Genomic DNA, 22799 nt, shown 5'->3' with positions numbered 1-22799 from the left:
GCTGAATTTTTTTTGATGACATCATATTTGGAGGAAATGATTCATTAAGAAAGTAATTTTCTAATCAAATGAAAATGGAGTTTGAAATGTCAACATTTAGAGAGATTAAATTCTTTATTGGTTCTAAGTTTTTTAGATGAAAAAAAAAATCATCATTCAATCAAAGTATATCAAACAAATTTTGAAGACCTTTGGTATGAAAGACTCAACACCATTTGGAACACCGATGATGACTGGACACAAATTGTTAAAGAATAATGATTCTACTAAGGTGAATCAAATATTGTATAGGTCTATGATTGGAAAACTATAATATGGTGTACGTAGAAGACCGAACTTTGCATTAGATGTTGAAATTATTTCTAGATTCCCAACTAATCCTAGAGAAAATCATATGATGGCAGTAAAAAGGATACTGGGATACTTGAAAGGAACATAAGACCATGGCCTATGGTACAAGAGGAGTAACCAATTTGAACTAAAAGTATACATAGATGTTGATTGGGAAGTAAATGTTAATGATAGAAAGAGAAAAATGTTAATGATAGAAAGAGAAAAAGTGGAGGAGATTTCTTCTTGGGTAGAAGATTTATTTCATGGACAAACAAGAGGCGAGACTGTATTTCACAATCTATAGAAAAGGTTGAATATGTTGTTCTAGTAGTGAATTTTTTCAATCATTGTATGGACCAAGAAATTGTTGAAAGGCATGAAGGAAGAGATCACTAAACCTGTTGTGATTTATTGTTATAACACAAGTTACATAAACATATCAAAGGACCCTATGATGCATATAAAGACTATTCATACTATGATCAAGTTTCATTACTTGAGAGCACTAGTACAAGAGAAAGAAGTGAGACTAGAATATGCAAACACAAAGGAGAACTTAGCTGACATGTTCACTAAAGCACTACCTAAGGTTGATTTTAAGTATCTAAGAGGAAAGTTAGGGGTGATCCCCCTACCTAAAGAAAAGTAAGAAGAGATGCTCCATTGCATCAATTGTTATGAGCATAATATCTTACATATTGATGTGAGAGGTCAAACTTTTGGAGCTGCCTCAAGATGTGAATTGGAAGACATCAAACTATGACTAAAAGAAGCTACAAGAAGTTTATAAAGAGATGATATTGTTGTATCAATCATATTAGTGACATGAAGATGATGTGGTATGGTATGTCTTTGGCATTATTTTCAAATAGGGAGAGAATGTATGAATTATTAGGTAAAGAGGAAGATTAGCACGATTAAGTTACCATAAAAATCTAGAAGAAAAGAGGGAGAAGTATACAAATGAGTTACCATACAAAATTGATAAGGTCAAAGAGGGAGAGTATTACTAAGAAGATATATCAGAGGAAGAGAATGATTGTTGTCAAGATGTTGGCATATGTTGAGATTGTTATAGAGAAGAGTCTATAATGAATTGATAGAGGGAGTATCCTAAGATTGATTGAATGAAAAGTAGAATGAAACTATGAAAGAGAGAAAGAAAATATAGAGAGAGCAAATAGTGTACAATGTTGAATCTTTTTGGATTGCATGGTAACTAGTACAGTAAGTGAAGTATGATTATTGTTACCATCAATGCTAAAGAAGGAGATTATTGGAAACTACAATTGGAGAAATTATTATTTTTTCATTGATATCAAATATATTGGTAAGATAGAGTGTTAAACCTACTAGAGATAAATTTACTAATAGTGTAGAGTGTGATATCATTTTATTGATGAAGAGGATTTGAAAAGAAGAGATCATGAGATGACCTAGTGAAAGGTTGAGTTGAGATGTGTTAAGTATCACGGAAATACAATGGGAACTTGATAAGTTTGTCTTTGACAAGCCAATGTATTTGTCAATCAATTCATGGAGTATAGAAGATAATTGGATGAAGCTAAGAGTTGAGACAAGTTAAAAAGATAAGCTTTATTGAGTATCAGCACTGCATGGTTAATGAAGGAGTTGAAGTAGAAGATTAACGAACTTAAGTAGAAGACAAGTGAAATAGTTCAACCCAAGTGTTAGTTATTATCGAGAAAATGTATGGAGAAGTGTAGTTGTGACCAAGTGTAGTATTGGTCGAGTGAGCATGTTGATGCCTAGTGAGAAAGTATAGTGATTGCTTAGTGAAAACAAAAGTTACACTTTCAGAAAGATTTGATCTTGAGGTTGATAGGGTTGGAATTTTGAATTATTCAAAGCATGTGGAAGGTAAGGATTAATGAGTTGGAATATTTAATACATGAGGAGATTTTTTTATGTGATCAAAGGAAAGGATTTGATCATAAGTTTCTAAAAGAAGAAGGAGAACAAAAAGATAGAAGGATTTGATGAATCTGGCCTAACCCTAAGATCAACGATGATATTTAAGTGACAAAAGATAAAAATTTCCTATTTAAGGAGGCATAAGGAATTAATTTCAAGGTTGGTTCATGGTCTATTAGTGATCATAAGGAGAACTTGAGAAGAGGAGAACAAAAAAGGTGAAGTGTGGAGATTTTGTGAAGTGTGATTGCTTGAGGAGGTGCCAAGAAGATTAGTAATCAAGATGTCAATGAAGGCTATTCAATCAACCTGTAGGTGTGCACATGGAGATTTGAATTTGAAAAGTGAGTTGTATTTTGTGTATCAAACCTATTGTTACATTCTAACCATTGTATCAGTCCAAAATCCTCTAATCAAGGTTGACCTAACAATAATTTTGCAAATCCTTTAATCAAGATAACATTCTAATGGAATGTTATAAAGTTCTCTAATAAGGACACTCCTAAAAAGGTGATTAAATCCTTTAACAAGGTCACTTTTAACACTATGTTGTATAATCCTTAATAGGGTTGCCTCTTAACTGTTCCCACTTCCAAAGAGTGAAAAATTGGTAGCATGTTACTTGGTGGTTTTTATAAATTAGGTTTCCACATTAAATTCTGGTGTCAAATGAGTTATTATCATGTGAAGATGTTATTTTTTGGCATGCTATATTTTATAGTAGTTTATTTACTAGCGGTCAACACTTATAGAGATAGGGAGTTATGATACTACATGAAATATTAAATTATTGATGATATGTTATAGGGACTAAGGGGGTATCTAAGTTTATTTAAGTTGTTTGAATTCTTCAAAAGTTGAATTGGTACATCTAGGCCTAAGGATAATTGATTCACCCCCCACCCCTATCTCTTAGTTATTCTAAATCATTATAATAGGCTATAATCCAAAATTAAGAAGAAGCATCTAAAATGGGATAACCATCTTCTTTCCTTGGAAGGAAGATTAAGAGTGGTTAAGAAATTTTTAGCTACACATAACATCTATTTCTCATTAACTTGGCTATTTTATAATTATCAATGTAATATTATTGAAAATATTATGAGATATTTTATCAATCATATGGTCTAGGGAATAAGAAATGGCACTATGTTAAATGGGATTGGTGTTGTCTTCCTAATAGTAGGGGTAGCTTGGAAATTAAGGATTTGAAAGTCTGTGGTATTGTGCTAGTACCAAAGTGGATTCTTCAATACATTTCAAGTGAGGAACCTTGGAAGGTATTATTTGGGATTCTTTTTTAAAGATCTATTATTAAAAAAGGAAAAAGGTTGGAAGGATGTTCCTCTCTATGATATAGTGTTTGGAAAATTTTAACCATCCATTTTTTACTCTCAAGTATTTCAATGTCTATGGAAGGATTGGTCATAGAATAGGAACTTTATTATATTTATAGAAGCTATTGGGGGGTATCCTACATATTAAATTCTTGATAGATCTATTGGGTGAGTGGGGATTAATGGGAAACCTCTTGCTTTGACTCAGAGATATTATGCTAAAAAATGGTATAAGTATGGTATTTCTTTAGTTAAATATATCTTGTTTTAAAATTGGTTGGGATCATGGGATGAGATCTCCACCATATATAAGATCCCTGATAATGAGAAGAAAAATTATTATTTGATTACTAAAGTTGTTGGTAGCTTCTTTCATGGAAATATTATAAATATTGATAATCTCTTGTAGAATGTTAAATGGAATGACAATACAAATGTTTTAAAGATTTCTAATAAGAAGATAGACTAAACTATCTCTAAGGGGTATTTTATCTTTGATTTTTTTGAAATACTTCATGTGAACCCAAAAAATATTGTTTTAGGTGCCTTCATCTATTGAGGAGATTAGTTGTTGGTAATATTCTTCCTTACGGTAGAGGTGATCCTATTATATGTAGTCTATGCTTTTTTGCTAAGACATTTGAAATCTTAGTTTTTGAATGTAGTTATTCTTTTAGTGTCTAGTCCATATTTTTTGGTCACCTCATTACTTTGAATAGTCTTCCTAGTCTTTCATGGAGTGAAATCCAACTCATAGAATCATTTTGTTTAAAATCCAATAATTTATACTTCATCTTAACATGTGAAATTTATGCCTCCTATAGAAAGATAGGAATGGTTATATTTTTGAATGGAGGAGTAATATTACTTAGTTTGGATTTAAACTCATTCAATTTCAAATTATGTCATAAATTATTGCTTCTCTTGAGCTCTCCAAGGATAAATTCATGATTCTTATGGGAGAGAAACAAATGTTAATGCACAAGAATGATGTTATTTAATTTCAAAAAAATGATGTGCATATGGATATGCTAAATCAAAGAGAGTTGGACTCAATTAATCAATTTATAAAGGATCTCAAGTCTAATGATGTACAAGTAGGCCTTATAGCTAGTAGACATGGTATTGATGGTATAATGCCTTGCCTGAAGATCCTTGGAACAAGGATAGATAAAAGCCAATATTTTTTTTTTTTAAACAAGCATGGAGTCAAACACATCAACATTCAATTGATCAAAAGATCACAATGGAAGACTTAACCAAGTAATCTAGGCATCCAATGAATCTCCAAGCATCACTACTTACCACCGCATCCAAAACCAACTTTGAAAGTTTTACACAAACTAGAAACCAATAATCTCTGACCTGTTGGGACCTAGGAAGGAGCACAACCCAAGAGGGTACCCAAAACACCCTTTGACTTTCAACCAATAAGTCCATAGATACCTGATGTTTTCCCAAGAAGGTTTTTGCAAAGGAATCAGGTGACACTATTCCAGTGTCATATGACACTATGCAATACCACCAGGTGATACTTTTCTAGTATAGCACGATACTTCTTATAACTACTAGGCAATACTTTCCATTATCACATGATATAACTTACTACTACCATGTGATACTTTACTAGTGCTGCACGATAAAAATTATTCGTGTCATGCGATACTTTCCAATATCTCATGATATTTCTCTATAAGGTGTGTGATACTTTTCTAGTATCACCCAATCTAAACGTTTGTCACCCAGGATTGCAAAGAAGCATCCTGACAAACAATTAGAAGGGAAAAAGAGTTAGAACCTCCACACTGGAGAGTATCAGATCCACAATAATCAATGAGTAAACACTTGAAAGCATAAGGAAGATCGCATAAGACTAACATCTCACCATAACATCTAATCCAAGCATCTAATGTAATCATGTGGAAAGCAACATCACAGTGAATATGCATGTGAATAAATCAACTATATCTATGAACTAAATTAACATAAATCACATGGAAATATTCTCTAGAAGAGATGGAGAACCATATAATCATCTAGTTCCTGAACTAAACATGGAGGTAGGCCAACTCTGTATGTCGATCCCCAGTAGTTGTAAAGGTAGCTACACCTCCCAACCACATGGAACTCATAGGCCCACTCCTGTCATGCTAATGGAGATAGTGATTTGACCTCAAACACACATAAAATAATCATCCATGGCTAACACCCATGCCAAATAGTATAAAGGACTAAAACCAAGATCATGAGATAATGCAATACAATAGGTCCTAGTCAGACACTCTATGGGTCTAATATGTAGGGACTCTGGTGGAGAGAAGATTTCTTGGGACTCTGAAGCTCAAAATTGTTATAGACCATTCCCCTTGGGACTCCCTTGGGAGGCCAACGTGCTGAGCTATGTGAACAATGTAGCTCTTAGATAAACTGACGAGCACATACTTTAAGAGGAGCCATATAGGTACATAGTATTTTCTTATCTTAGTTAATTACCCAAGAATTTATTTAATTATCACTTAATTAGAAACTTCTTCATGTATACCTTATTGGGAACAAAACCTAGGGTTATGAGAGAATCCCCTTCACACTAACCTACCCTACATACCCATGCTTATCATATGATGACTACCCCCAGGCAATGCAATTTCCCAACTCAACCCCAATAAACATAAATCAACTAACAAACAACCAAGAGCTTAGGTCTCACAAGAACTAACAAGTGCACACTCACATGCTCGTGTGTGGGCACACCAACTACACAATTATCATAGTAACAAGGGTTGGATGAGAAACATAAAAGTACAAGTAAAATAGATCACTCAACCAACCTATATGTGGGAGTACAGATTTAGCTTGAATCCCAATGCAATTAAATGAATACATCAAGGGTTAGAAAGATGTCCCTACATATAATCTAGATCCATGACCAACTATAGTGCACACAAATTGAGGCAAAAACTAGAAAATGACAAAAACCTTATTATTAAAACCCATTATGTCACTAGGTATAAAATCCACAAATATCAAATAAAATCTAGGTTCAAACTCTATAAGCAAAAATGGCTAGCATAACAATAAAAAAACCCCAAACCCTTGAGTCCAAAAAGGGATAAACACTTGTACCCGCCCAACTAGGTAGAGCTAGTATGTAGAAACTAAGGGGAACACTAGTTCTCATCCTCCAAACATTTTACTACATAAAGTAGGCCTCAAAATGGAGCAAAAAAAGTAAACAAGAGAGCCCTACCTCACAACCAAAAGGGCTAAAATAGGAACGCATGCAATTCATGGTCACCACCAAAAATATCGACAAATGATGGTCTCCTCGAGCTAGATCCAATGAGCTCAAGCTCATGATGATCCCACACCCGTAGCTCCTACAGCGAATATAACGGTAAATCCTTAAGAGAGGATTTTGGATTTTTCTCTCCAAATTCCAATTTTGCAAGTGAGAAGTGATGAAATAATTCCCTTTTGGGATATATATTCACTTTTAAAAGTGGAATATAATATTAGGGAAATTAACTGGCCCACTAAAACAACCCCTTTTCAACCCAAAAAAAAATCAGGCAATTCTAATTAAATGGAATTCAACTATGGCAAAGCTGCTAGGAATTAAAATAATTAAATCAATATAAAATTTCTGTAAACTAATAAATCATAATATTTCTTAATAACTTTCACAATAGTTGCAAACCTCTAAATGCATAGACAAGATCATGGGTCTAAACACATAATGCAAATGATTGTGGATTTATTAAATCACTAGAGGGTTTAATTAATCAATTAAATAGAGTACATTGACCAAACAAGGATGACATTGGCTAGGTAAGAATAGTCAAATCACTAACTCCATGTTCCACTATCGAGGATATAAATTCTACACACTAAAAATGGTGATTAAGTGCAATTGCATATAAATAATATAGTAGAAGTGATAAATGCATTAAATCACATTAATAACCATTTATTCAATCACATTAAAATAATCTATTTAAATCACTCACTATATCATAATACATCTCAAAGCAAGAATGAAGTCAATAGCCATGACATCAAATCAAAGTATCCATAATCTGATAAGTTCATCATATAATCATAAATAGAGTATATGTCTGAATACAAAATAACCATATATCATCATAAAGCATCATGTCACATCAATAAGCATCATCATCCAAATATGATCAAACTAAAGAGCATAGCATCTAACATCTATGATACTAGTAAATCAAAATAAAGCATCTGACTATCAAGTCATCTCAAATGTCCTCAAACATTAGTACTAAAGTATATCTCAAAACCAAAATATAACAAAGTATAGAATGCAAACATGGGAGGAACTACATCCTCCCCCACTAGGCGTAGGCTTACTCCTAGAAGCCTACAAAAGGATAAGGGTACAAATCTCTCAATCATGTGGCATCTTCCCAAGTAGTAGAAGTCTCATTGCTTGGGTTCCACTAGACCATTTCCTGCTTTATGTCCGAACCTCTGAGGGTTAGTCTCTGATGCTAAAGGATATAGATGGGATCCAAAGAAATTTGTTTTTCTTCCACCTACAAAGCATCCCAATCAAGTACATGGGTCACATCGAGAATATATTTCCTCAAAACATAAACATGGAAAACATCATGGATGTGTGATAGGCTAGGCGTTAATGCTAGTCAATAAGCAACAAGATTGATCCTCTCAAGGATCTCGAATAGTCCAACCAAATGTGGCACCAACTTTGGGCCTTTCCCATAATAGATGGAGCTCTTCCTCGAACACACTCTCAAAAATACCATGTCACCAATTGAAAAGTGACAATCCAACCTATGGGCTTCTGCATACTTCTTTTATTTGTCTTGATCAGTAACCAACTACTCTCTAATATGAACAACCTTCTACTCCATATCTTGAAGCATCTCTGGACCTAAAATCACTCTGTCCTCCAAATGATCCAAACTCAAAGGGGTATGGCATGGTCTTTCGTACAAGTCCTAAAAAGGTAACATGCTCAGAGAACTATAGTAGCCATTGTTATCAAAAAACTCAACAAAGTACAGATAGTCCTCTCACTTCACCTTTCTATCCATCACATACATGTGAAGCATATCTTCCAAAATCGGGTTTACTCTCTCTTTCTAACCATTGGTCTCTGGCTGGTAAGTTGAACTAAAATTGAGTTTTGATTCCAAAGCATGTTGGAGAGATGTCCATAGTGATGACATAAACACTAGATCTCTATCTAATATAATCTATCAAGGGATTCTATGCAACCAAACAATGTCTTCCAAGAAAACATGTGCTATAGAAGAATTTGTGTAGGATGCTCTCATGGGTGAAAAATGTGCTACCTTGGATAACTTATCAACTATCACCATGATACAATCATGTCATGGTGATGATATAGGTAACCCTATGATAAAATCAATAGATATAGTATCCCACTTCCACTTTAGAATGGTATGTGGCTACAAAAGACTTGTCAGATGCTGATGCTCTGCCTTCACTCTTTGGCACTCTAGATATCGAGAAACAAAATCAAAAACATCACGTCACATCCCTACCCAAAAGTAAAACTATCTAAGGTTGGCATGCATCTTCTTAATTCTAGGATGTGTGGAATATGGTGCACGATGTGCTCTTGACAAAATCAAGGTACGGAGATCACCAGACGCTAATAGATAAATGTGCCCCAAGTGTCACAGTAGTCCATTAAACTCTAGAAAATACCTTGTAAAACTTCCCTCAATGGTATGTCTAGACTCAACCTCTGCCCTCACCTCCTGATACCATGTGTCACTAGGAGAAGCCTCCAAGAAATAGCCTCGCAAATCCACTCCCATTTAAAAAATTGATATCCCATGTTGCCTCTTACTCAAGGCATCCGTAGTGACATTTTATTTCCCTTTGGTAGTGAACATCAAAATCATGTTCACATAGGAACTTCATCCAATAACATTGTTGTGCATTTAGGTTTGGCTGAGTAAAGATATACAACAAGCTATGATGATCACTATGTAGCTCAAACTTATGTCCCAAAAGAAAATGTCTCCAATGCACAAGCACATGCACAAATATCAAAAGTTCCAATTCTTCCCATTTGAGTAGTAGGGGCATATGTAATTTTGAAATCAATACCTTTGATCTATGATTGTAATCTTTTCAAGCTAATCTTTCCTCATTTCTTATTATCTTTCCAAATTTATCTAGTCTATTCTAGAATACGCACTTTTCCAATCACATTTTTTACTATCAGTTTGGGTACAAGTTCCTAAGTCTAATTTGTATGTATCTAGTCAAGCTCTTATTACATTTCCTTCACCTAATTTTAATAGCATGGTTCTTCTATAGTCTTTGGTTCAACTTTTGAGACTAAAAAAATAATAGTTGTTCTTGAAAAACTCTAAGATTTGGGACAAATCCTCTATTCTTATCTACAATGATCTATTTTTTTGAGTCTTTTCTCATTACATACCATGGGGTTATAGTTGTTTATACCAAGGCCTCCTTTATTTCTTCTTCTTTCTTATTTTTTTCCTTTTGCATCATAGTCATCTTATATCTAGTATGTCTATTGGGATTTCTTTGAATATTTTCATCAAGTTTCACATTCACACTTTCAACTACCTTATTCAATCTCTTTCTATAAGATTGGTACATTTTTCTTCCTATAGTGTCTCCAAAATCTATCTTCAGAAACTCTATCATCAAACTTTCCTAGAATGTCATCATCTCTCTAAATATAGTATTTATTTAGGGGAAGAAGGGAGACACTTTAATAAGATTGTAGATCTCCACTTTTCTGGGCCACTAAGCAATTCAAATATGTATGTGAGGGAAAGAGGGAAATATCCCAATATGGTTCCTCTTATAATCCAAATTATATTAGCTAGAACCCAAAGGAAAAAGGGCACCTGATGTAGGAGCATCTTAGGTGCAAGAGAAATTTGGCATCACCCAAAAATACTTATGTTTTGTCATTTTTAATAAGAGCTATTTTAGTATAGAGTTACTACTTGTAGAAACTTATTATTTTTAGTAAGTGGATCATACAATCTCAATATGTTATATTTTTATAGGTGGAGGTTTAGCTTAGTCATATCAGATTGCTAGTGGAGTTACATCATCATACCATCTATATTGTAGAAGTTATTGAGGTTTTTAGGTATAAAACCTTTGGTCTTATATTTAAACACCTTAGATGCTATATAATGAGATTGTGCCTAGGCTAACTAGCACTTAAGCATATCTAGCATAGTAGTTTAGGAGCTGGTGATTCCAAAAAGTACTTTTAGTTGAAAATCAAAGCTTGTATGCAAAAGTTATGGCCTCTAGAAGTTGGGGTACCTAATAACATAGTTAGGACCAACCTTGTGTAATAAATTAAGAAATAATTTCTAATTGGGTTTTTCTTGGCCTCAAGGGCTAGAATTAATCTCTAGAACCTTCCTGGGTGGTGATAAAATTACCTATAAAAGGAAGGCCCGTAGTGATGTCTTGGTAGCTCTAGGTGATAGTTTGCAGCTCTATCTTGTAGTAAGGAAGGCACCCTTATGGGTTTGTATATTGTATTTCAAAATTATTTAATTTTCCACTTCTGTTGATAATAAGAAGCCCACATTTTGTTCTTGTAAATTTTATGTTATTTCATTGTTTCTGTAATGTATTTATAGTATTAAGGGGAGAACCCTTCATCAAGTGGTATCAGAGCAGGAGTTTCTGAGTGTGTGGACAAATCATTGATTGTGAGTTAGTTTATACCAAAACCATGGTTTGGGTTGCATGTGTAAATAAATTTCCTATTGTGAGGTAGTTTATACTAGGGTTTCAACAAAAGCACAAAAATGTCTCCATGAAGAGAGCATGGTGGTAGAGTCATAGGTGTTACACCTAAGGGTTTTAGAGCCCTCTAAAGAAAAATGTAAGCATTGGAAGAAAAATGTGCGAAGGAATATATATTTTCATAAGAGATGAAAGAGGATGAAGGAAAAGAAGAAAATGTTAAAGAAAAGGTGGTTCTTAACCAAGAAGAAGAAAATATTTTTATGGCTATTTCCAAGATTGGGAAAAGCCCTAAATTTGAGGTTCCTATATTTTCTAGAAATCATAACCTAGAGCAAGTGATTGACTAGACCAATGAATTAAAAGAATATTGTAAGTATGAATATATTGGGTATCATAATGGGGTCAAATTTGTGAAGGCCAAACTGAAGGGTCGTGCAAAGATCTAGTGGTCATAGATTCAATTGGACCATAATAGAAGAGAAAAATATAAAATTACAAGATGAGAGAAGATTATAGCTAAATTGAAGTGACAGTTCATTTGTATGGATTATGAACTTTTCCAAAGAAAATGTAAGGGTTGAAGCAAGTAGAAAGATCTACTCAAGAGTGTATGGAAAATTTCTACCAAGTCCTCATAAGAACATGTCACTAAAAGATGACAAGGAAAAAGTTGTACATTTCTTAATGAGTTAAGGCCAAGAATGTTGATCTCTATGCCTATGTTTCCTATTAGTGTCCAAACACTTAGTCATTTAATAGGAAAGGATGAACCATCATCACTATGATCGAGTCATTTAGTAAAGACTAAGCATATAAGGACTTGTTTATTTTGTTATACATGCCAAGAAAGTTAGTACTTGCCAAGCACCCCATTTGAGGCCGAGTGCATATGTAAACTATGCTATTTTAGTATAGACTGAGTAAACTAAAAGACATTTTTTTCAAGAAAATAGAAACACGTATATAGAAGTCAAGTGCTAGTATGAATGTTATTTACGACAAAGCATCAGCACATTCATGCCGAACAGACCAATTTTTTCATATGAGTTTGTTATGGCACAAACAACTATGTAAACCATTTTTGGTTGACTTCTGTATCATATTTAAAGTTTGTAGACATAGTTAAGATAGAGATTATGGATCACTGTAGAAGGTAATGATCTTGAGGAAGGCAAATCAACCAATCATAAAATTAGAAAGAAATGGAAAAAGAAGATGAATTGTAAACTATTGATTGTGATCTAGAACTTTCAAAGAAAAATCATTTGAGGGTCCTAGCCCTAGAACTAAAGAGTGATGAGAGGATAACTATGCAAACAAAGAGAGATGGAATGCATGGATGAATGTAAGTGTTAATAGAATGGAGAAAGAAAGGCTAAGTTTGGAATCATATTAGATGAGGGAAATCCAAGCAGTGAAGGAGTGAAAGAAGATATTAGATTGAGAGATCAAATCAAGACATTGTATAGAGGAGATCCAAAATCAACTTATAGAGAAAACTAAGGATCAAGTACTGAATCAATTTTTAACCAAATTGAATCAGGGAAAATCTCTTAACTGAGTGATCCTAAAATATTTATGTAAATTTCCTAATAGGTTCCTTACTTAATTATAAGTCTAAAATCCTTTAACAATGTAGGACTTAACAGTCTTGAAGCTTTTAATAGGGTAGACCCCTCATAGGGTAGATTATATATTATGATCAAACATTATAAGCCTAATAGGTTAAATTTATTATTGCAATAGTAAAGATTTGTGGGTTTCATCCCCACCCCAATTTTACCTTCACATTGAAGTTTTTTTGGGTTACCAAATCATTTGTGTTATGTGTTAAATTTTTCATGGATGTTATGTTTTCAGCATTACAATTTAATGTTACATTTGAGATATGAGATGAATTAGGTGTGAAATCGGTAATTTGGCTTTGTAAGTAAAAACTTAAGATCCTAATTCACACCCCCCCCCCCCAACTCAATATCTTGTTTCCCATTAAATACTTCATACAATTGGTATCAGAGCCTAGTCCTTTTGGAATAATCTAAATAACTTGAGAGGATTAGATCTTGGAGATGGAGGAATACAAGATGGGAAAAATCATTGAGAACCAGATGATTTAAATCCAGATTATATTGAAACAACATGAAGGAGAAAGAGAAGAGTTAAGGAAATCACTAAGAAAAAGAAAGGAGATTGCAATTTAGCAAAATGACACACTATACAGGAATTAGACATAGATGAATTATTTGATAATGGAAAGATTGGTGATACCAATGAAGCTATAACAAAACTATTGGAAAAGAATAATATTCTAAGAAAATAGAAAAAAGAACTCAAGAAAGAATAGGAAACTCAATCAGTAAGACTATGTGAAGTAATATAGTAAAAGAAGAAAGTTGTGGAAGACAAAGACATGGCTGAAGAACATAAAAGACAAATGGAAATCAGACTTGAAGAGAGATCATTTGAGGTATAGAAGCTCACAAATATTCAATTAGCTATGATGAATGATCACAATCCTAAGGTCACAAAATGAGAAACTAAGAAATGAGATGAGGAATAAAAAGGAACTTCTGGAAAGAATGAACAAACCAAGTGAAGCTATCAAATACTTTGAAGAATTGATGAGATCACCTAGATCAACAAGAGATACTTCTAGTCTAGGATACAACAAGAACTTTTCATCTACTAAACAAGAGAAATCATAAAAGAATGGATAAAAAAGAAATGCAAAATCCAAAGGCATACCTACATGTCATCATTGTGGAAAACTTGCACAGACAACCAACATATGCAGAAGAAAGAATGGTATGCAAACCTCTAAAACTATGTCTACTAGTAATTATTTTAATTGAAAGAAGGTAGGACATCAAGCACATGAGTGTAGATCAAAGAAAAGTGATTCACTTGCTACATTTAAAGGATATTGATATTGTATATGCTACTTTAGTATGCTAGAAGCCACTCAAATGAGAATGTACGCCATTAAGGGGCTCTCAATGAGTTTGTTCTCTTGATTTAGGGATGAGTCTAATTTTCATATGGATGTAGGATGTGTGCTCAAGGTTCTCAAACTATGCTTCAATGGAGATGAAAAATGGCAAATTGGTAGCTTTGTGAGCTCTCAATTTGGCATTATAAGGGTATGGTTAAGGGCTTTGTTTCTCACACTAGCATTATATCTTTAGTTTAAAGGTTGTGATGAAATGGCTTGGGAGGGGATTCAATTTATAGGCTAAGGGCTTGAGGGTTTGAGGGCTAAGATGCAAGGATGGGGAAAAACTCATGGAGGGCTCAGATTGCATGAGAGGAGAGCAACATGGATTGTGCTTCTTTACAGCCAATCAGGGAGTGACACATGTCACAGGGTGAGTGGATGGAGGAAAGGGCAAGGATGAGTCAACAAAGGAAGCTCAAGGGATAATATCTTCATAAATACCCTTCATAATGGCTTGTAAGAGCAATGAATGGGCTTGTACGAGTCTTTATGGCCTTTGTAAGAGCATTCATGGTTGGGTGGTTGGGATATTTTGGAGGGAGTTGAGATTGTTGACTTTGTTTAGTTTAGGAAAGTCTTAATCTTGCTTAGGAAATGTGACAAGGTTATGGGGGGGATTAGAGGTTATTTATGATTAGACTAAGCTTGTTAGAGATATGCAAGTGGATGGCATTCAATGAGGGTAGGTGAGTTAGTAGCTAAGCTTAGTTAGTATGGGTGGATGGGGTGGAGTAGGCTAAAAAGGGGGTTTAGGGATAGGCTTAGGGTTAGGATAAATAAAATTTATTTATCTCATAGGTTTGGTTTGAGGAGATATTTATTAAAACATTTTTAATAAATATGAGAATTAATATTTAACCTTAGTTAAATATTTTGAGTTGGGATTAGGGGTAGAAAATGATGGGATTAGCCTTTAATTGAAATTAAAGAAGGATTAAAAGATTTTGGAAGAGGTTAGTGGTCTTAACGAAATTGGCCAAGTTTTGGGCAAAAAATAAATTAATTATTTTTTTTGGGATTTTTGGTCAATTTATTAATTAAATAATTAATAAATAAGGAAATAATGTTTAAATAAGATTTAAACATTTTTGGGAGGGATTTCTTAATTAAATATTTTTAATTAAGATAAAGGGATTTAATGACATAAAAATAAATTAATTAATTAATTAATTAATAAATGATGATGTCATTAGGAACTTTTTTAGAAAATAAAAATACTTTATTTTCTAAAGGATTTTAGGTGTCTACATTTTGCCCCTCTTTGATGTGATGCTGCAAGTGGCATGGCATCAAAGATAAGAAAATAAGATGCCCAAGGCTAGAGCAGAAGAGGAGAGAATGGACTGCGAGAAGGCAGTGGGAAGAAAAAGCGAGGCTCGATGACTTCTTGAAAAAATACAAGAATTCGGGATGAGCAAAGAGACTCAGATTGGCAAAGAGAAGGGGTTGAATTAGCTCAAACTCTCACTACAGGAGAATGAGAAAGGGAGAATCAGAGGCACAAGAGGAAGCAAGCTTAAGACTTTTAGGATTGGGGGATGAAGGAGCGGAGCACTATAAAATGAAATCCAGGATAAGGAGAAGGATTATGGGATTATAAAGCTAATGCAACAAGGTTTCAAAGAGTCAGATTGATGGAAGATGGGTTTCGAAGATCCCTAGGACTAGGATTGTGGATCTCAAAAGATGAGGCTTGGTGGATTGATTGGATTGGTGGATCCCTAAGACTAGGATTTTGGATCCCTAAAGCTAAAAGTGAAGATTGATTCAAAGAGATATTGATGCATAAGCTGGGATAGGAGAGACAAATTTTGGATATGGATGGGAGATAATGGAGATGAAGGGAATCCATTGAAGCTTTTTGAGTAGGGGGATACTTCAAAGAGAAGTACCACCATGTAGTTGAGCACTAGATTTGCTATAGGATTGTTGGTTAATTGCCAAGGTTACCAAGAGCATCAAGGTCATGTCACCAACCATCAATAGGATTGATGAACTGACTTGAAACAAACATGCAAGGATTGCCCCAACATCACACATGAATCTCTAAAGAATCAGAGTGGAACTGACACGGGGTAACCCACAAGTAGAAAAGAAAAACAAACAAAAGACCTGATCAAGACCTTATGCTCAGATTGCCCCATTCACAGTATACCATGATATGAAAGATCGTGGCAACGTTGAGGAGGGAACAAAAAGATTGCTTGGAAAAGATACTTCAAGACCCAAAAGGGAAGATTCCAAATCAAAAGAAAGCAAAAATCCAAAAGAGAACCATTTGCCAATGAGATGGGTGGGACAAGGTACTAACGGACCAAGATTAGACATGAGGAACGCTATATCCTACAAGGATCTATCGGAGAGAACCTAAGCTAATGGATTTGGATGAGTGATGTGTCTGGCAAGCGGAACTAAGAAGGATAACACTTTGTTGACAGGAGATCTAGCTAAAGGATGCATTGGAATACTAACCAAGGGTTGTGCAATGTGTGCAAGATGCTGATCAAGGAGGAACTGAAATGAAAGCTAGATAGATACAATGATACTAAGCTAAAGAGGATGTACAAGCTAACGAACCAAGATATGTTACAAATGTACAAGGTTGTTCATGTTTTGGTTTTGTGAGATGGAAATGTTTGTGAAGGGTGGGATTTCTACAATAGTTGATAGGCGGATAGGTAGATGGTTTGAGAAAAGCTTAAGTGAAAATGGGGCTCTTTGTGTGCATGTGATAGGATACAAACTAGGATACAAGCTTTGGTATATAATAGAAGCTAGAATATGGTACAAGCTTTGGACAAGATTTGGATATACAAGCTATGATACAAGGGATGATACAAGATTTACAAGCTAGGGTACAAGATTTACAAGCTGAGGTACAAGATTTACAAGCTATACAAGATTTACAAGCTGTACAAGAGCTCCAAATGATAAGATAGCGGGATGGCTCAAGTTGGTGCAAGATGCAGAAGCTAAGGATGAGGTGATAGTGGAAGATATGGATTTGGCAGGATGCATCCAATGATGATGATAGATATGCAACCAAGGATGGGGACACTACTAAGGTTGGTGGTAGCTGAGCTGATAGATGGTGCTAGAGTGAATGGCTAATGAGAGGATGACATTGGATTTGCATGATAGCCTAGAGCGAGATACCAATGACAAGGGAGGATGGACAAGACAAGATCTCCAAGGAATACAATGCCCTTAGTCAGAAGATGACATGCGGAAGGAGGTCTTTATGATGGATGTGATAGAATTGAAGCTAGGATGGAAAAGCTAAAGGTGTTAGGGAGATGGATGATAGCTGAGATGATGGGGTGAGGTTGCAAAAGATAAATGGATAGTGATAGATAAAAGCTAGAGGATGAAAGATAAGTGGATAAATTGGAAGATGGATTTGGATGGCAAGATGTGACCAAAAGCATGAGTATGATAGGCTAAGCTAGGGATGGTTAGATTACGCATTACATTTGTTTGCCAAGTTTTCATCATGGTACTTGTCTAAGGTGCTTGAATTGCCAAGTTTTCACCAGTGGACACTTTATTTTTCTTTATTTTATTTTTTTTGACTTTTTGACTTTGGACTTAGCTAGAATGATTTTGGCTTTCTTCAACTATTTTTGGCTTTTTTGGGATTTTTCACTGGCTGTTGGGATGTTCAATTTTGTTGCTAGTTGTTGGTAGATCGGATGTGTGATTTATGCAATAGATTGGATTAGATGGGATTGATGGTAGGAGATGGAGGGATGAAAAGACTAGAAAGGAGCATGAGATGGGGATGCTTGCAGGATCAACATTGGCACATGTTGGGATGGGTGTGAAAAGAGCATATGGGGGATAGATGGTAGATGCGGGCTTGATGGAGGATTTGTGGAAGCGCGCTTGGGGATATAGGCACCCAAGATGGAGTTAGGAGATGGGGGACATGAGTCACTAGATGGGGGCTTAGCAATGGTGGATGCCATTATGCATTGGGTTTCAACTTTTTCCTTTGGGATCCCCATGGTTTTGGATTTTCTTTTCATAGGCTTTTGCATTGTTTTGCATTCTTTGATTGAATTTTGCCTTTTTGGAGTATGTCTTTTAAAATAGACATATGATTGCCTAGGATGTGGATTTTTAGCTTTATGCATTTTGAAGTTGGCATTTACATTGTTGTGGTAAGCTTTGGGAAGATGGTTATGAGAAGCTTTGTGAGATGGAGAGGATATGGAAGAGCGTGTAGGGGGGTGATGTGCCCTGATATGTGCCTTTGTTGATCTTGCATAGGAATGGAGGGAATAGGATTTGAATGATGGCTGATAGGAGGATGGAGGATGGTAGATTTTGGGACATAGGGACCCAAAATGGATTTAGCAAATGAAGGGGGGATATGGTAGGTTGTTTTGGGTTGCAAAGATGGTGGAGGGGGGATGCCATAAGATTTTTTGAAGGAGTGATGGGAGGCTAGCATGGTGGGCCTAGAGATAGGCTTGGTTTGGGGATGGCGTGTACCAACAATTTTAGATGGTGAGCCTTTGGATACATATCCAAGACCATGAAATCCAGGATTCTTTTGTGCAATAATAGGCATTCTGATTCCTTACTCTTGTGGTCCTAAACCTTGACCTTGATAATTCCATTGATTGAGCATTTGAACGAGTTGAGGAAACTTTTTGCTTGTAGAAAATGTTAGAAGTACTTTATTAGATGTACTCCAACAAGGAGATACTATTCTTAATTCTTCTACTAAGAGGGGGCCACCATGGATGAATGTAAGTCAACCAAGAGGGTAGATTATAGATGGTGGAATAGCTTAGATAGGTGGTAAGATAGAAGCATGGAGCGGAGGAAATGGTAGGATAGGATCTTGATTTAGCTGATGGGATGAAAAGATATCCTGTAGTAGAGGAGGTATGACTTGAGGTTTTAGAGATGGAGGGGATGGTGACTGCACTATGGATGGAAGACATGGTACGATGATATCTTCATTTATGCTTTGGGGGATGTCAACATGCTTTTGGGAAGGATCTTGATAGGATTGGATTGGAGTGGATGGTGCGACAGGAGGTGAAGGGATGGATTCTTCAAAGGCAGCGGATGGATAGATGGGAGATTCAGTAGTGAAGATGGGTGAGTAGAAGATGGATGCATATGGGTCATTACGGGAGATTTGGGAAATGCTTGGAGGGGATGTGGATAGGATTTGGAGGGATTTGACAGGTGGTGGGATTTTGATGCTCGCGAGAAGTGGAAGGATTTTAAGCAATTTGATGGATGGTACGGGGATGATAGCTATGGGAGATGGAGGTGATATTATAGATGGGGAAGCTTCATCACTAACTACTTCACATGGTTATATTAGATGACATGGCTTATCGACTGTTGGAGGCGTCTTTTCTTGTATTTCCTCTAGGAGATTCCTGGGAGACTCATGTGTCAGAGGTGGAGGCGGTGGATTGACAGGAATAGCTGGTTTGATGGGGGTGAAAGATTGGAAGCTTGGTTGATTGGGTGATGGAGGAGAAGTTGGGATATGAGATGGCATGACTAGATAGTTTGGAGGAATGCATGGATTTTGTGGGATGGTTGGCAGAAGATGTCTAAGGCTCTCTATATACCTGTCATAGTCAACAAGATTTTCATCATCATTGGAATAGGATGTAGCGAGAGAAAGGACAATACGACTGAACACATCATGATAGGTTTGGGATTTCATGTTTTGATGATGGGTTGGATGGGGATGGGGTCTCACATATGGATGAACATGGAAGCTCATGGTTGGATTTGGATTAAGCGCAAATTTTGGATTGGCTGATGAAAGATTTCCTAGGGAGAGTCAAAGCAGCATGACAAACCTGAGGAGGATTGGCTGGAGATTTTTGGCTTTCCTATGGATGGAAGACTTCAAGGGAATGCTGTTAAAAAGTGAGAGTTTTGCTTTCCTATGTGCAGGATTGGTGGATATTGTGTCAACTTAAGGATAGACTAATGATCCTATGGGCATGACATGAGATTGACCACTTGTGGATCCCAACCTTTAGCTTAAGGTGATGAGGGATGACAAGTGACAAGGCGAGATTACCCTAGACAAAGCTCTATCAAAGGGATAACCTTGGGGAGATTGAGGGATTTGGATAGATTGATTGGATAGAAAACTTTGGTAGAGTAACAACATTCCTTAAAGGCTTGGGTGATTTTGGATTGGGTTGCTAGCTGGCTGGGGGGATGATTTGGATGGACTTTGGATTTTGGATTGTTCTAAAGCAAAGAACTAGATAGATTTAGTTGCGGCAGGGGAGCTTGGATGATTTTTTGATGAGACAGTGACTACGCTAAGTATGCCTTGAGCTAGGATTGACCAAGTTTGGCAAACATTCATTCAACAAGTAAAAAAAAATCAAGCAATAGATAGGAACAACCAGATAGAAGTTTTGATTCCCAGAACGTGATACTTGCGCCAAGGAGTGTGTATGTTCTAAAAATGTTTCGATCAGTCACTTCAAACACATTAACATCCTAGATGGTTGTCTACAAGGCTGGCAGTTGGTTTAGCTAGGGAGTCCTCGATATACACAAGGTATGTGAGGCCCAAATTCGTAAATGAAACCAAAAAAATGTCACACAACTGAGAGGAGCGGTAACCCACTTCTCCTCTTTCACTTCTCAAGGGTATAAAGTTCCTTGAGGCTTAGCCCGAGTGACAAAATTTTGATTCCAAGAGAGGTGTCTTTGGATTCACCTCTCGATTTTTATACTCTACCAGAACGCTAGAGTTGAGGTTGTCCAAAGGGTGATGAAACCCCCAAGCAGGCCTCCTAAAACTTAAACAATATTTTGGATCCTAATCTTATGCACCCAAGATGGCCTCGAAATACGATAAGGGGAGAGAAGACTTGGATGATCTTGGGCTAAAAAAACACGTTTATTCTTTTACCAATTGACTCTTATGTGTGCTGATCTAGACTTTGCAAGCACTCATGTTTAAGATGCAAATGTTCAATTCCAACTGTGAAATGCTCCAACAAAGCAAAATCAATCGAAGAATGCGAACAAGAAGAAGAGTTAGGGTCAACAAAAAAGTAAACCCATGCACTCAGAGGCCCTCCACGTCAAGTATCGATTAATTTCCTTTAAAGCATTGAAGAGTTGGTGTGATTTTGTTTTAAGCCCAAAAAAAAGATGTGTGAAAATCAATTCTCAAGTGCGTGCCTGGAGGCTCTCCACATCAAGAGTTGTTCAATTTTTATGCCCAAATGAAGTGTTAGCGAGACTAATGCACATTCAAAGAATTTTCTAACTTAGAAAAATTAATAAAAACCCAAGTGGAGTTTGATTTTTGTGGAGCACTTAACACCCTCTTAGGTCGACCCATCCCCATAGATGGCATTGAGATTGCAACCAATGGTTAAATTGATGGGTGATTAAAGAGGGTGAGTCTAACTACAAACCCACTCAAAGCATCTTTATTAGTTTTTATAACTTAGAAGATTACAAAAATGTGGAGTTAGGTTCTTTTTATGCCCAAAAATTGAAGTGTGAGATATTGCAATGGTGAATTGATCCTTTGCATTCAAGATTGAGTTTGTTTATTTTAGGCATGCATTCCAAGAAAAATTAATTTTAATCCATGACATTCAAGATTATGTTTGAGCAACATTCATTCAAAGGAAAAATGTTTAAACATTCAAGTTCATTTTTCAAGAGCATTAAACCATGTAAGGAGAACCTGCAAAAAATATGGTTAGTGGTTTTATAGATGCTCCAACCTACAAAGCTACAAAAGCCAATGTGATTAGTCACCCAAAAATCTCAAAATTTGAAGCTTAACTATGGGAAAAATAAAATCAACTTTTTTTGTTCTTTTTCCTAGGCGTAAAAATGCTTTAAAAAACCTTTACTCTATGGAACCACCAAAAATTAAAATTTGGTATATACTTTTTTTTTTAAAAAATTAAAAAGTGCAGGAACATAGATGCTAAAATAAAAATGCAACAATAACAGGTGGAGACGACAATTCATCAAGTGGAGGAGCTAAACTGCGGAGATACTGAACTGTAGAGATGCCAATCTACGGAGATGACAGAGAAAGAGGCAGAGATGACAGTTCAGTTTGGGGGCACAAAAAATAGGAAACTAGGCAAAGATGCTAAACTGCGGAGATGACAATTCAGTTTGGCGACAGTAGAGATGATAGTTTAGGTTGTTGAGACGACAGTTTGGTGGCGGCGCAGCCAATAGTAGACCAGAAAGAGATGCCAAACTTTAGAGACGACGGTTGAGGTTGCGTAGATGACAGTTTACCAGCGTGCAGACGACAGTTCACCAGGTGCAAACGCCAAACTTTAGAGATGACGGTTGAGGTTAAGGAGACGATAGTTTATCAGGTGCAGACGATAGTTCACTAGGAATAGATGCTAATCTGCAGAGATGCTGAACTG

The sequence above is a fragment of the Cupressus sempervirens genome, chromosome 6, assembly GCF_028749045.1.
Source record: "Cupressus sempervirens isolate cs-2001-9-10 chromosome 6, ASM2874904v1, whole genome shotgun sequence".
NCBI classification, from domain to species: Eukaryota; Viridiplantae; Streptophyta; class Pinopsida; order Cupressales; family Cupressaceae; genus Cupressus; species Cupressus sempervirens.
The sequence above is the reverse complement of the archived record's forward strand: the minus strand, read 5'-3'. Positions refer to the sequence as shown.